At 56.6% G+C, this 13229-nt stretch overlaps 3 non-coding genes across 3 annotated transcripts; all 3 read left to right on the top strand.

Moving 5' to 3' along the window:
• Positions 1 to 155: 155 nt before the first annotated feature.
• Positions 156 to 274, top strand: LOC148757768 (5S ribosomal RNA). The gene has a single exon (XR_016021838.1). It is a non-coding gene; the product is annotated as a 5S ribosomal RNA (ribosomal RNA).
• Positions 275 to 6206: 5932 nt separating this feature from the next.
• On the top strand, positions 6207 to 6325 carry LOC148757767 (5S ribosomal RNA). The gene has a single exon (XR_016021828.1). It is a non-coding gene; the product is annotated as a 5S ribosomal RNA (ribosomal RNA).
• Positions 6326 to 7177: 852 nt separating this feature from the next.
• On the top strand, positions 7178 to 7296 carry LOC148757766 (5S ribosomal RNA). Its single transcript, XR_016021837.1, has one exon. It is a non-coding gene; the product is annotated as a 5S ribosomal RNA (ribosomal RNA).
• The last annotated feature ends 5933 nt before the right edge of the window (positions 7297 to 13229 follow it).

Here is a 13229-nt window from a genome sequence, read left to right as displayed (position 1 = left end):
TCGTCCGGAGGAGGCGGGGAGCAGGCGGGAGGTGAGGCGCTGGCGGAGCCGGTCAGCAGGGAGATGCTCGCCACCCGAGCGACCCAGCTGCATGGCGCGCGCTCACGAGGCAGGCCCGGAGCAGGCTCTTGGGGCGCCGGGAGCCGGGTCCCAGCGTCTACGGCCATACCACCCTGAACGCGCCCGATCTCGTCTGATCTCGGAAGCTAAGCAGGGTCGGGCCTGGTTAGTACTTGGATGGGAGACCGCCTGGGAATACCGGGTGCTGTAGGCTTTTGCTCGCCTCTCCTTTTGCGCCGCCGCCCCGGCGTGGCTCCCTCCGAACCCCTGGCGCCCCTTGCCCCTCTGCAGCCGCCCAGCCCGCCGAAGGTCCCCCTGGCCAGCGGCGGGTCAGCCGCCCGGCACTACAAGCTCGCAGCCCGGGCCGCACGCCAGGCCCGTCGGCCCCGGCTCCCCCCCACACCCTCTTCTCAGTCCTCTTCGCTCCCGCAGGCCGACAGCCCGCAGCCCTTCACCGAGCCGCGGTCGCCGCCGCCGCTGCCATCGCCGCGCTCCCTCCCGCTCCCCGCCCCCGCCGCCCCCAAAGCCCAAGCCCAGGGCTGCCTGCCGGCGCTGGCCTCCACCAGGCTTTCTCCATCCCAGGACGTGCCGGTCCTTCGCACCTCGGCCCGAGCCCAGGGGACGACCATCCCTGTGCCTGCACCTGGGCCCCGAGACACAGGATCGGCGTGTCCTCCGGCAAACGGGATGCCCACCCGCCCCGCCCCACCGGAGGCCTCTGTCTCTGCTGGCCGGCACCTCGCCCCACACCCCCGCGCGCGCGCGCGCGCGCCCCCTCACGTCTCCCACAAGAGCCAGGAGCCCTCCGTTCCCGCCGGCCGCGGTGGCCCCGACACACAGGGGAAAAAGAGCCGGGACAAACCAGGGGACGGAGGGAGCAGCACCCCAACACCCCGCACGCCCTCGGACTCCAGGAGAGACCACCATGTCGGAGCCTGCCGACGAGACGAACGGTTCCTGAAGTGCGGAGTGAGGATTGAGAAAAAATTGGACAAGAGACAAAGATGGGATCGGGAGGGCGAGCGGTTCTGACTAGACTGCTGCGCCTGCTTGATTTTTCAGCATGCTTTTATACAGACAGAAACAAGAAGGTTACATAAAGCGGCTGAGGCAGCAAGGACAGATTAGTTACGTTTTTCCAAAGTTTGGCCCTGACTGTCTTTAGACCTTTTGATATTGTCCCATTCCCAGAACAGCAGGTGTCTGTTTGTTCTTTATGCTTAGCGGAGTTCCCCTCAGCCATCCTCCCAACCTCTGCTTGTAGTTACATTTTCTTAACGCTTGATGCTCCAGCTCCCCACAATTCCCCCTTTTTTAGTTTTTGAGATTGTGCGTGGCTTAGGTGGTCAGTACAGACCTTCTCACTTACCCGTCATTGGATATCCTTCAGCAAAGCGATCGACTCCTGTCTTAGGTCGTAAGACATCCACTGATCATTACCCGTCATTGGCTACCGATCTCCTTTGGGGTTAGACAGGGGCAGTGGCTTTTGGTCTATCAGCCATGTGGAGCCTTATTTTGTGAATTTCTCCATAAATATCTGTGACTATCCCCATCACAGCTTTTGTGATGCAGGGGAGGAAACATAGTATCAGGAGGATCACAACAAGCGGAATTACAAGGGGGGCCATAATTCGAAGCATTGAAGAGTATGATGGAAATACATTGTGAAAACTAGAGACAAGTTTGTTGAGAGTATCAGCTATATCGGTGTTTAAAGGAGAGGTCTCTCGCAGTGTCAAGACCTCTTTATGAAACTGGATAAGATCAAGAGTAACATTTTTTCTTACACGGTCTGTGAGACTCATACCTCATAGCAGAAAAAATGTTTATTCCAATCACCCTTTGTCTGTTAACAGCCGAAGCATAAAGTCCCATGATGTCTTACCTTCTCAGGGTCAAGTCACTCATATTGTAACAGCTCTGTTGAGATAAGTGGAGAGAACTGATCTTCATTGCCCTCATGACTTCTCTCACAATCAGGTGAGAGAGGAAAGCCAGAGACAGCAGTGGCTTTTGCCAGGCAGGGGGAAGGGGAGGAAAGGCTCCTTTTTGGGTCTTCTAAGGCAGCTCATTGGGGGTCCCCACTCGGTTCCGCCTGGCTTAGGTTGTATCTCCCGTGAGATATCTTACCCGTCTTTGGCTGCAAACCATCTTTTGGGGGACCAGACAGAGAGACATAAGGTGTAAACACAAGAATGGAACAGAGTCCCAGAAAGGCACAGTCTTACAGACTCTTCTTTCCTTAAGGAAAGACATGGGGGGACAGTCGGCTAGGCTGTTGTGTGACTACATCTCCCCCTTTTTTGTTTTTGAAGCATGAGAAACACAGAACGTGTAGTTGTTTCACTTACAGCCCGTCGGAGGGCTATTTGTCCACATCTGAGGACTATGTAAAATAAACAGAACAATAAACAGAAGAGCAATATCCCCAGCAAAAACCCTCTACCCAAAGTCTTTATCCATTTAACAGGGTCTGAAGTGGACAGTCCTTCTGCGGCTGCGGAAAGTGAGAGCTTTTCCACACCCTAGGGGCGTGGATGGGTATCTCTAGATGTCTTCTCTTCTGTGGGCTGTCGTTCATGGTATGGTTTAACACCGACCAGGAATTCACAAAGGTTTTTCTTCCGGACCTGGAGAAATACAAGCAAAGCCTCTTCCCCGTGTTATCTCGCGGGGAGAAGTAGGATCAGCTTCCCCACGTAACATTTTAAACAAAGGTTGTAATTCACCGGTTGTCAACCGCAACTGAGGTCTAATCCAGTTAATGTCTCCCAGTAGCCTTTGGAAATCATTTGATGTTTTTAAACAATCTCGCCGGATTTGTATTTCTTGAGGCACAACGGCCTGAGGCATTAAGCAATATCCCAGATAAGAGTAAGGAGGCACTTGCTGAATTTTTTCTGGGGCTATAACTAGCCCATAATCGTGGAGCTTTTTTTGTAAATGAGCAAAAGCAGCAAGCAACTTTGGTTCACAAGAGTGGGCAAGAAGTATGTCATCCATGTAGTGGATGATGTAAATATCTGGAAATGTCCTTCGGGTAGGTTTTATTGCAGCTGATACAAATTTTTGACATAGTGTAGGGCTACTAGCCATTCCCTGAGGTAGCACTAGCCAATGATATCTCTTAAAAGGTTCTTGTAAATTAACGGAAGGAACACTGAAAGCAAATCTGGGGCAGTCATCAGGATTTAAAGGTATAGTATAAAAACAATCTTTGCAGTCCAAAACAATTTTATATGTGTTTTTTGGTATGGCTGCAGGACAGGGCAAGCCTGTCTGTAAGGCTCCCGTTAATTTCATGGTTTTATTAACTTTTTGTAAATCTTGTAATAATCTCTATCTGCCAGATTTTTTTTTTTTTTTTTTAATTAATTACAAACACGGGAGAATTCCCGGGAGAATTGGAGGGGGCAATGTGTCCCTTTTTAAGTTGCTCCTGTACTAGCAGCTTGGCGGCTTGAATCTTTTATCTGTTGATAGGGGCCTCGGGCAGTGGATCTAGCCCTGCAACTACACTTGGAGGAGAGCTTAATTGTAACCTAGGCTTCTATTCTGATTGAGATTCTAATAAAGGCCCAGTCTGTTGAGCCTGGACTAATTGCATTTGAACAGAGAGGGAAGTGAGTGCAGCTTGTAATCTTTGCCCCTGTGCTTCCAAGGGGGATCCAGTTTGGGTTGATCATTTTCAGAGTATGTGATTCCCTCGTGTCTAGGATCGATCACATCCCTAACCAAATTCCATAAGGAAAAAGTATCTACTGGTACTTCAGAGGGTCCATGAGCATCATAATATCCCTGTAAACGCTCTCTCACCTTTTCCCAAGTTTCTAAGTTTAAAGTCCCTTCTTCGGGGGAACCAGGGACATATTTGTACTACAAATTCTAAAAATCGAAGCAACTGTGCTTCACTGGTTTTAACTCCTCTAGCTTTTAGCATGCTCCTTAACATGTGAGTAAACAGCCTTTTACTGTGACCCTGTCCCATTTTATTTTACTCCCGACTATGGTATCTCACCGCTTTCACTAACCTTATTCGACGCGTCTCATTTGCAAGCGGAGTCCTTCACTGATTCCCCAGTATTCAGGTCCCTGTTCGGGCGCCACTTGTCGGAGCCTGCCGACGAGACGAACGGTTCCTGAAGTGGGGAGTGAGGATTGAGAAAAAATTGGACAAGAGACAAAGATGGGATCGGGAGGGCGAGCGGTTCTGACTAGACTGCTGCGCCTGCTTGATTTTTCAGCATGCTTTTATACAGACAGAAACAAGAAGGTTACATAAAGCGGCTGAGGCAGCAAGTACAGATTAGTTACGTTTTTCCAAAGTTTGGCCCTGACTGTCTTTAGACCTTTTGATATTGTCCCATTCCCAGAACAGCAGGTGTCTGTTTGTTCTTTATGCTTATGGGAGTTCCCCTCAGCCATCCTCCCAACCTCTGCTTGTAGCTACATTTTCTTAACCCTTGATGCTCCAGCTCCCCACACCACCACAAGGGGAAGAGCAGGCACGCAGGCACACGACCCTCACAACGAGGGTGCCTAGGGCTGCCACTCTCCTCCCGCGGGCGGGACCCTGGGCGGGGCTCGGAGCCCACCGGCACCGGTGCTCCGGAGACCCTGGCGGCCCGCCCCGGGGGCTTCGAGGGTGACTGCCAAAGCCCGGGCACTGCCTCCTTAGCGGAGCCCAGCCCCGGGCACGACCACACACCGGTGGAGAAGCTGCCACCTCAACACAGCCTCAGTGCGTCCGTCCCAGTCCGTGTCCCAGCCTGTGCGTCCCTCCCCCTCAACCTCCACCCCCTGTCCGTCTGGCTCTGTGACATGCCTGTTGGGCTGTGGCTCTCGCTCAGGAGCTCTCTCCCCGCGTGCCAGCCCCCTCTTTCTCTGTCTCTGTCCGAGTCTCTCTGTATGTCTAGATACATACATGCACATATACGTGTATATTTCCATCGCGCTGCCTCCTCCTCCTCCTCCCGTTCTGTCTGTCGGTCCCTGTCCTGCGGGGACTCTAGTCCCTCTGCCCGCACAAGAACGCAGGATATGGCCAGGCCAAGAAGAAACACCAACGGAGCCATGGATAGGGGGCTCATAGCACCATTTCTCACGGGCGGCTGGCTCGGAGACGCAGCAAGCCGGAGCCGCACAATCCCCAACCTGCCGGCCGCTTCTCTGCCAACCAACCGACCCACCAACCGACCGACACACCAAGCCGGCCAACTGCAATCCGCGCCCCTCTGCAATTTGCAGTCCACCATCCGCGCTTCCTAGCTTGGCCACCGCCGCTGTACGGGTGGCCCATGGCCAACTGGCAACAGCTGACGGCCAAGCGGTCACAGCTGATGACCGTGTACCACCCGAGGCAGCACCCCTCCACGCGAGGCCCAGGGCCTGGAAACGGCTCTCTGGGACTCTGTCCCCACAGTCCCCGTCTGTCTCTCTCCGCCTCTCTCTTGCTCCGTCTCTGGCCTTCTCTCATCCTCTCTCTCACCTCCCTGGGTCAGGCGAGGTGACGTGTAGCCAGTGAAGGGACCGGAGATCGGGTGGGCCGCTGGTCGCTGACGAGGGGCGAGGGCCCAGACGGAAGGCTGTGTGACGAAGGGTGACGGCAGACTGGAGCCGCTGCACCCTGGTGGCACGGGTGGCTCCCCGTGGCTTTGGGCCAGTCGGTGGGGCCGGCCAGTGCCAGGGCCAGGGCCGCGCGTGCCTAGGGCCGGAGGGGCCTGAGAGGACCCTGCGACGCCCTCGCTTGCCATGAGCGGGGGACCGCAGAGCAGCCAGGCGAGTCTGGGGAGGTGGGGCTGGGGGTGGGGGTGAGCGGGGTTGGGGTGGGGGGGCGGGGTGTAAGCCGTTCGGGGCCCGGGGAGTCCCAGGATGCCAGGGCGCCGAGACTTCTGTCACCGTCAGGGAAGTGACAGAGGCCCGTGGAGCCACGGGTGGCGCGAAGGGGCCTCGCTGCCGGCCAAGAGTAGCCCGCCGCCTACGCCGGCGGCGTCCGGAGGAGACGGGGAACAGGCGGGAAGCGCGGCGCCGGCGGAGCCGGCCAGCGGGGAGATGCTCGCCACCCGAGCGGCCCAGCAGCACGGCGCACGCTCACGAGGCAGGCCGGGAGCAGGCTCTTGGGGCGCCGGGAGCCGGGTCCCAGCGTCTACGGCCATACCACCCTGAAGGCGCCCGATCTCGTCTGATCTCGGAAGCTAAGCAGGGTCGGGCCTGGTTAGTACTTGGATGGGAGACCGCCTGGGAATACCGGGTGCTGTAGGCTTTTTGCTCGCCTCTCCTTTTGCGCCGCCGCCCCGACGTGGCTCCCTCCGAACCCCTGGCGACCCTTCCCCCTCTGCAGGCGCCCAGCCCGCCGAAGGTCCACCTGACCAGCGGCGGGTCCGCCGCCCGGACGTACAACCTGGCAGTCCAGGTCGCACGCTAGTCTTGTCGGCCGGGGCTCCCCCTCATACCCTCTTCTTAGTCCTCTTCGCTCCCGCAGGCCGTCAGGCCGCACCCGTTCGCTGAGCCGCGGTCTCCGTCGCCGCCAGCACCGCGCTGCCCGCTACTGCCGCCAGCGCTGCCCTTGCCCTCGCCCCCGCCCCCGTCGCCGCCGCCTTCACCTCGCTCGCGGCCACCGCCGCCATCGCCGCGCTCCCTCCCGCTCCCCGCCCCACCGCCGCCGCCGCCGCCGCCGCCGCCACCGCCATCACCGCTCTCCCCACCGTCGACGCCAGCTCTGCCCTCGCCGCCGCTGCCGCGGGCTCCTCCCACAACTCCCAAACACAGGGCTGCCTGCTGGCGACCAGCGTTGGGGATGCGTTCGGGGTGGGCCTGGTGGCGGTAGCGGGGCGGGGTGTATTCCGGTCGGGTCCCGGGGAGTCCCAGGATGCCAGAGTTCCACGACTTCTGTCACCATCAGGGTAATGGCAGAGTCCCGTGGAGCCACGGAAGGCGCGAAGGGGCCTCGCGCGCCAGATTCGTCCGGAGGAGGCGGGGAGCAGGCGGGAGGTGAGGCGCTGGCGGAGCCGGTCAGCAGGGAGATGCTCGCCACCCGAGCGACCCAGCTGCATGGCGCGCGCTCACGAGGCAGGCCCGGAGCAGGCTCTTGGGGCGCCGGGAGCCGGGTCCCAGCGTCTACGGCCATACCACCCTGAACGCGCCCGATCTCGTCTGATCTCGGAAGCTAAGCAGGGTCGGGCCTGGTTAGTACTTGGATGGGAGACCGCCTGGGAATACCGGGTGCTGTAGGCTTTTGCTCGCCTCTCCTTTTGCGCCGCCGCCCCGGCGTGGCTCCCTCCGAACCCCTGGCGCCCCTTGCCCCTCTGCAGCCGCCCAGCCCGCCGAAGGTCCCCCTGGCCAGCGGCGGGTCAGCCGCCCGGCACTACAAGCTCGCAGCCCGGGCCGCACGCCAGGCCCGTCGGCCCCGGCTCCCCCCCACACCCTCTTCTCAGTCCTCTTCGCTCCCGCAGGCCGACAGCCCGCAGCCCTTCACCGAGCCGCGGTCGCCGCCGCCGCTGCCATCGCCGCGCTCCCTCCCGCTCCCCGCCCCCGCCGCCCCCAAAGCCCAAGCCCAGGGCTGCCTGCCGGCGCTGGCCTCCACCAGGCTTTCTCCATCCCAGGACGTGCCGGTCCTTCGCACCTCGGCCCGAGCCCAGGGGACGACCATCCCTGTGCCTGCACCTGGGCCCCGAGACACAGGATCGGCGTGTCCTCCGGCAAACGGGATGCCCACCCGCCCCGCCCCACCGGAGGCCTCTGTCTCTGCTGGCCGGCACCTCGCCCCACACCCCCGCGCGCGCGCGCGCGCGCCCCCTCACGTCTCCCACAAGAGCCAGGAGCCCTCCGTTCCCGCCGGCCGCGGTGGCCCCGACACACAGGGGAAAAAGAGCCGGGACAAACCAGGGGACGGAGGGAGCAGCACCCCAACACCCCGCACGCCCTCGGACTCCAGGAGAGACCACCATGTCGGAGCCTGCCGACGAGACGAACGGTTCCTGAAGTGCGGAGTGAGGATTGAGAAAAAATTGGACAAGAGACAAAGATGGGATCGGGAGGGCGAGCGGTTCTGACTAGACTGCTGCGCCTGCTTGATTTTTCAGCATGCTTTTATACAGACAGAAACAAGAAGGTTACATAAAGCGGCTGAGGCAGCAAGGACAGATTAGTTACGTTTTTCCAAAGTTTGGCCCTGACTGTCTTTAGACCTTTTGATATTGTCCCATTCCCAGAACAGCAGGTGTCTGTTTGTTCTTTATGCTTAGCGGAGTTCCCCTCAGCCATCCTCCCAACCTCTGCTTGTAGTTACATTTTCTTAACGCTTGATGCTCCAGCTCCCCACAATTCCCCCTTTTTTAGTTTTTGAGATCGTGCGTGGCTTAGGTGGTCAGTACAGACCTTCTCACTTACCCGTCATTGGATATCCTTCAGCAAAGCGATCGACTCCTGTCTTAGGTCGTAAGACATCCACTGATCATTACCCGTCATTGGCTACCGATCTCCTTTGGGGTTAGACAGGGGCAGTGGCTTTTGGTCTATCAGCCATGTGGAGCCTTATTTTGTGAATTTCTCCATAAATATCTGTGACTATCCCCATCACAGCTTTTGTGATGCAGGGGAGGAAACATAGTATCAGGAGGATCACAACAAGCGGAATTACAAGGGGGGCCATAATTCGAAGCATTGAAGAGTATGATGGAAATACATTGTGAAAACTAGAGACAAGTTTGTTGAGAGTATCAGCTATATCGGTGTTTAAAGGAGAGGTCTCTCGCAGTGTCAAGACCTCTTTATGAAACTGGATAAGATCAAGAGTAACATTTTTTCTTACACGGTCTGTGAGACTCATACCTCATAGCAGAAAAAATGTTTATTCCAATCACCCTTTGTCTGTTAACAGCCGAAGCATAAAGTCCCATGATGTCTTACCTTCTCAGGGTCAAGTCACTCATATTGTAACAGCTCTGTTGAGATAAGTGGAGAGAACTGATCTTCATTGCCCTCATGACTTCTCTCACAATCAGGTGAGAGAGGAAAGCCAGAGACAGCAGTGGCTTTTGCCAGGCAGGGGGAAGGGGAGGAAAGGCTCCTTTTTGGGTCTTCTAAGGCAGCTCATTGGGGGTCCCCACTCGGTTCCGCCTGGCTTAGGTTGTATCTCCCGTGAGATATCTTACCCGTCTTTGGCTGCAAACCATCTTTTGGGGGACCAGACAGAGAGACATAAGGTGTAAACACAAGAATGGAACAGAGTCCCAGAAAGGCACAGTCTTACAGACTCTTCTTTCCTTAAGGAAAGACATGGGGGGACAGTCGGCTAGGCTGTTGTGTGACTACATCTCCCCCTTTTTTGTTTTTGAAGCATGAGAAACACAGAACGTGTAGTTGTTTCACTTACAGCCCGTCGGAGGGCTATTTGTCCACATCTGAGGACTATGTAAAATAAACAGAACAATAAACAGAAGAGCAATATCCCCAGCAAAAACCCTCTACCCAAAGTCTTTATCCATTTAACAGGGTCTGAAGTGGACAGTCCTTCTGCGGCTGCGGAAAGTGAGAGCTTTTCCACACCCTAGGGGCGTGGATGGGTATCTCTAGATGTCTTCTCTTCTGTGGGCTGTCGTTCATGGTATGGTTTAACACCGACCAGGAATTCACAAAGGTTTTTCTTCCGGACCTGGAGAAATACAAGCAAAGCCTCTTCCCCGTGTTATCTCGCGGGGAGAAGTAGGATCAGCTTCCCCACGTAACATTTTAAACAAAGGTTGTAATTCACCGGTTGTCAACCGCAACTGAGGTCTAATCCAGTTAATGTCTCCCAGTAGCCTTTGGAAATCATTTGATGTTTTTAAACAATCTCGCCGGATTTGTATTTCTTGAGGCACAACGGCCTGAGGCATTAAGCAATATCCCAGATAAGAGTAAGGAGGCACTTGCTGAATTTTTTCTGGGGCTATAACTAGCCCATAATCGTGGAGCTTTTTTTGTAAATGAGCAAAAGCAGCAAGCAACTTTGGTTCACAAGAGTGGGCAAGAAGTATGTCATCCATGTAGTGGATGATGTAAATATCTGGAAATGTCCTTCGGGTAGGTTTTATTGCAGCTGATACAAATTTTTGACATAGTGTAGGGCTACTAGCCATTCCCTGAGGTAGCACTAGCCAATGATATCTCTTAAAAGGTTCTTGTAAATTAACGGAAGGAACACTGAAAGCAAATCTGGGGCAGTCATCAGGATTTAAAGGTATAGTATAAAAACAATCTTTGCAGTCCAAAACAATTTTATATGTGTTTTTTGGTATGGCTGCAGGACAGGGCAAGCCTGTCTGTAAGGCTCCCGTTAATTTCATGGTTTTATTAACTTTTTGTAAACCTTGTAATAATCTCTATCTGCCAGATTTTTTTTTTTTTTTTTTAATTAATTACAAACACGGGAGAATTCCCGGGAGAATTGGAGGGGGCAATGTGTCCCTTTTTAAGTTGCTCCTGTACTAGCAGCTTGGCGGCTTGAATCTTTTATCTGTTGATAGGGGCCTCGGGCAGTGGATCTAGCCCTGCAACTACACTTGGAGGAGAGCTTAATTGTAACCTAGGCTTCTATTCTGATTGAGATTCTAATAAAGGCCCAGTCTGTTGAGCCTGGACTAATTGCATTTGAACAGAGAGGGAAGTGAGTGCAGCTTGTAATCTTTGCCCCTGTGCTTCCAAGGGGGATCCAGTTTGGGTTGATCATTTTCAGAGTATGTGATTCCCTCGTGTCTAGGATCGATCACATCCCTAACCAAATTCCATAAGGAAAAAGTATCTACTGGTACTTCAGAGGGTCCATGAGCATCATAATATCCCTGTAAACGCTCTCTCACCTTTTCCCAAGTTTCTAAGTTTAAAGTCCCTTCTTCGGGGGAACCAGGGACATATTTGTACTACAAATTCTAAAAATCGAAGCAACTGTGCTTCACTGGTTTTAACTCCTCTAGCTTTTAGCATGCTCCTTAACATGTGAGTAAACAGCCTTTTACTGTGACCCTGTCCCATTTTATTTTACTCCCGACTATGGTATCTCACCGCTTTCACTAACCTTATTCGACGCGTCTCATTTGCAAGCGGAGTCCTTCACTGATTCCCCAGTATTCAGGTCCCTGTTCGGGCGCCACTTGTCGGAGCCTGCCGACGAGACGAACGGTTCCTGAAGTGGGGAGTGAGGATTGAGAAAAAATTGGACAAGAGACAAAGATGGGATCGGGAGGGCGAGCGGTTCTGACTAGACTGCTGCGCCTGCTTGATTTTTCAGCATGCTTTTATACAGACAGAAACAAGAAGGTTACATAAAGCGGCTGAGGCAGCAAGTACAGATTAGTTACGTTTTTTCCAAAGTTTGGCCCTGACTGTCTTTAGACCTTTTGATATTGTCCCATTCCCAGAACAGCAGGTGTCTGTTTGTTCTTTATGCTTATGGGAGTTCCCCTCAGCCATCCTCCCAACCTCTGCTTGTAGCTACATTTTCTTAACCCTTGATGCTCCAGCTCCCCACACCACCACAAGGGGAAGAGCAGGCACGCAGGCACACGACCCTCACAACGAGGGTGCCTAGGGCTGCCACTCTCCTCCCGCGGGCGGGACCCTGGGCGGGGCTCGGAGCCCACCGGCACCGGTGCTCCGGAGACCCTGGCGGCCCGCCCCGGGGGCTTCGAGGGTGACTGCCAAAGCCCGGGCACTGCCTCCTTAGCGGAGCCCAGCCCCGGGCACGACCACACACCGGTGGAGAAGCTGCCACCTCAACACAGCCTCAGTGCGTCCGTCCCAGTCCGTGTCCCAGCCTGTGCGTCCCTCCCCCTCAACCTCCACCCCCTGTCCGTCTGGCTCTGTGACATGCCTGTTGGGCTGTGGCTCTCGCTCAGGAGCTCTCTCCCCGCGTGCCAGCCCCCTCTTTCTCTGTCTCTGTCCGAGTCTCTCTGTATGTCTAGATACATACATGCACATATACGTGTATATTTCCATCGCGCTGCCTCCTCCTCCTCCTCCCGTTCTGTCTGTCGGTCCCTGTCCTGCGGGGACTCTAGTCCCTCTGCCCGCACAAGAACGCAGGATATGGCCAGGCCAAGAAGAAACACCAACGGAGCCATGGATAGGGGGCTCATAGCACCATTTCTCACGGGCGGCTGGCTCGGAGACGCAGCAAGCCGGAGCCGCACAATCCCCAACCTGCTGGCCGCTTCTCTGCCAACCAACCGACCCACCAACCGACCGACACACCAAGCCGGCCAACTGCAATCCGCGCCCCTCTGCAATTTGCAGTCCACCATCCGCGCTTCCTAGCTTGGCCACCGCCGCTGTACGGGTGGCCCATGGCCAACTGGCAACAGCTGACGGCCAAGCGGTCACAGCTGATGACCGTGTACCACCCGAGGCAGCACCCCTCCACGCGAGGCCCAGGGCCTGGAAACGGCTCTCTGGGACTCTGTCCCCACAGTCCCCGTCTGTCTCTCTCCGCCTCTCTCTTGCTCCGTCTCTGGCCTTCTCTCATCCTCTCTCTCACCTCCCTGGGTCAGGCGAGGTGACGTGTAGCCAGTGAAGGGACCGGAGATCGGGTGGGCCGCTGGTCGCTGACGAGGGGCGAGGGCCCAGACGGAAGGCTGTGTGACGAAGGGTGACGGCAGACTGGAGCCGCTGCACCCTGGTGGCACGGGTGGCTCCCCGTGGCTTTGGGCCAGTCGGTGGGGCCGGCCAGTGCCAGGGCCAGGGCCGCGCGTGCCTAGGGCCGGAGGGGCCTGAGAGGACCCTGCGACGCCCTCGCTTGCCATGAGCGGGGGACCGCAGAGCAGCCAGGCGAGTCTGGGGAGGTGGGGCTGGGGGTGGGGGTGAGCGGGGTTGGGGTGGGGGGGCGGGGTGTAAGCCGTTCGGGGCCCGGGGAGTCCCAGGATGCCAGGGCGCCGAGACTTCTGTCACCGTCAGGGAAGTGACAGAGGCCCGTGGAGCCACGGGTGGCGCGAAGGGGCCTCGCTGCCGGCCAAGAGTAGCCCGCCGCCTACGCCGGCGGCGTCCGGAGGAGACGGGGAACAGGCGGGAAGCGCGGCGCCGGCGGAGCCGGCCAGCGGGGAGATGCTCGCCACCCGAGCGGCCCAGCAGCACGGCGCACGCTCACGAGGCAGGCCGGGAGCAGGCTCTTGGGGCGCCGGGAGCCGGGTCCCAGC

Source organism: Rhinolophus sinicus, chromosome 7 (genome assembly GCF_057876585.1).
Source record: "Rhinolophus sinicus isolate RSI-liver-muscle chromosome 7, RSI-T2T, whole genome shotgun sequence".
Classification (NCBI taxonomy): Eukaryota; Metazoa; Chordata; class Mammalia; order Chiroptera; family Rhinolophidae; genus Rhinolophus; species Rhinolophus sinicus.
This window is presented reverse-complemented; position numbering and strand designations above follow the sequence as displayed.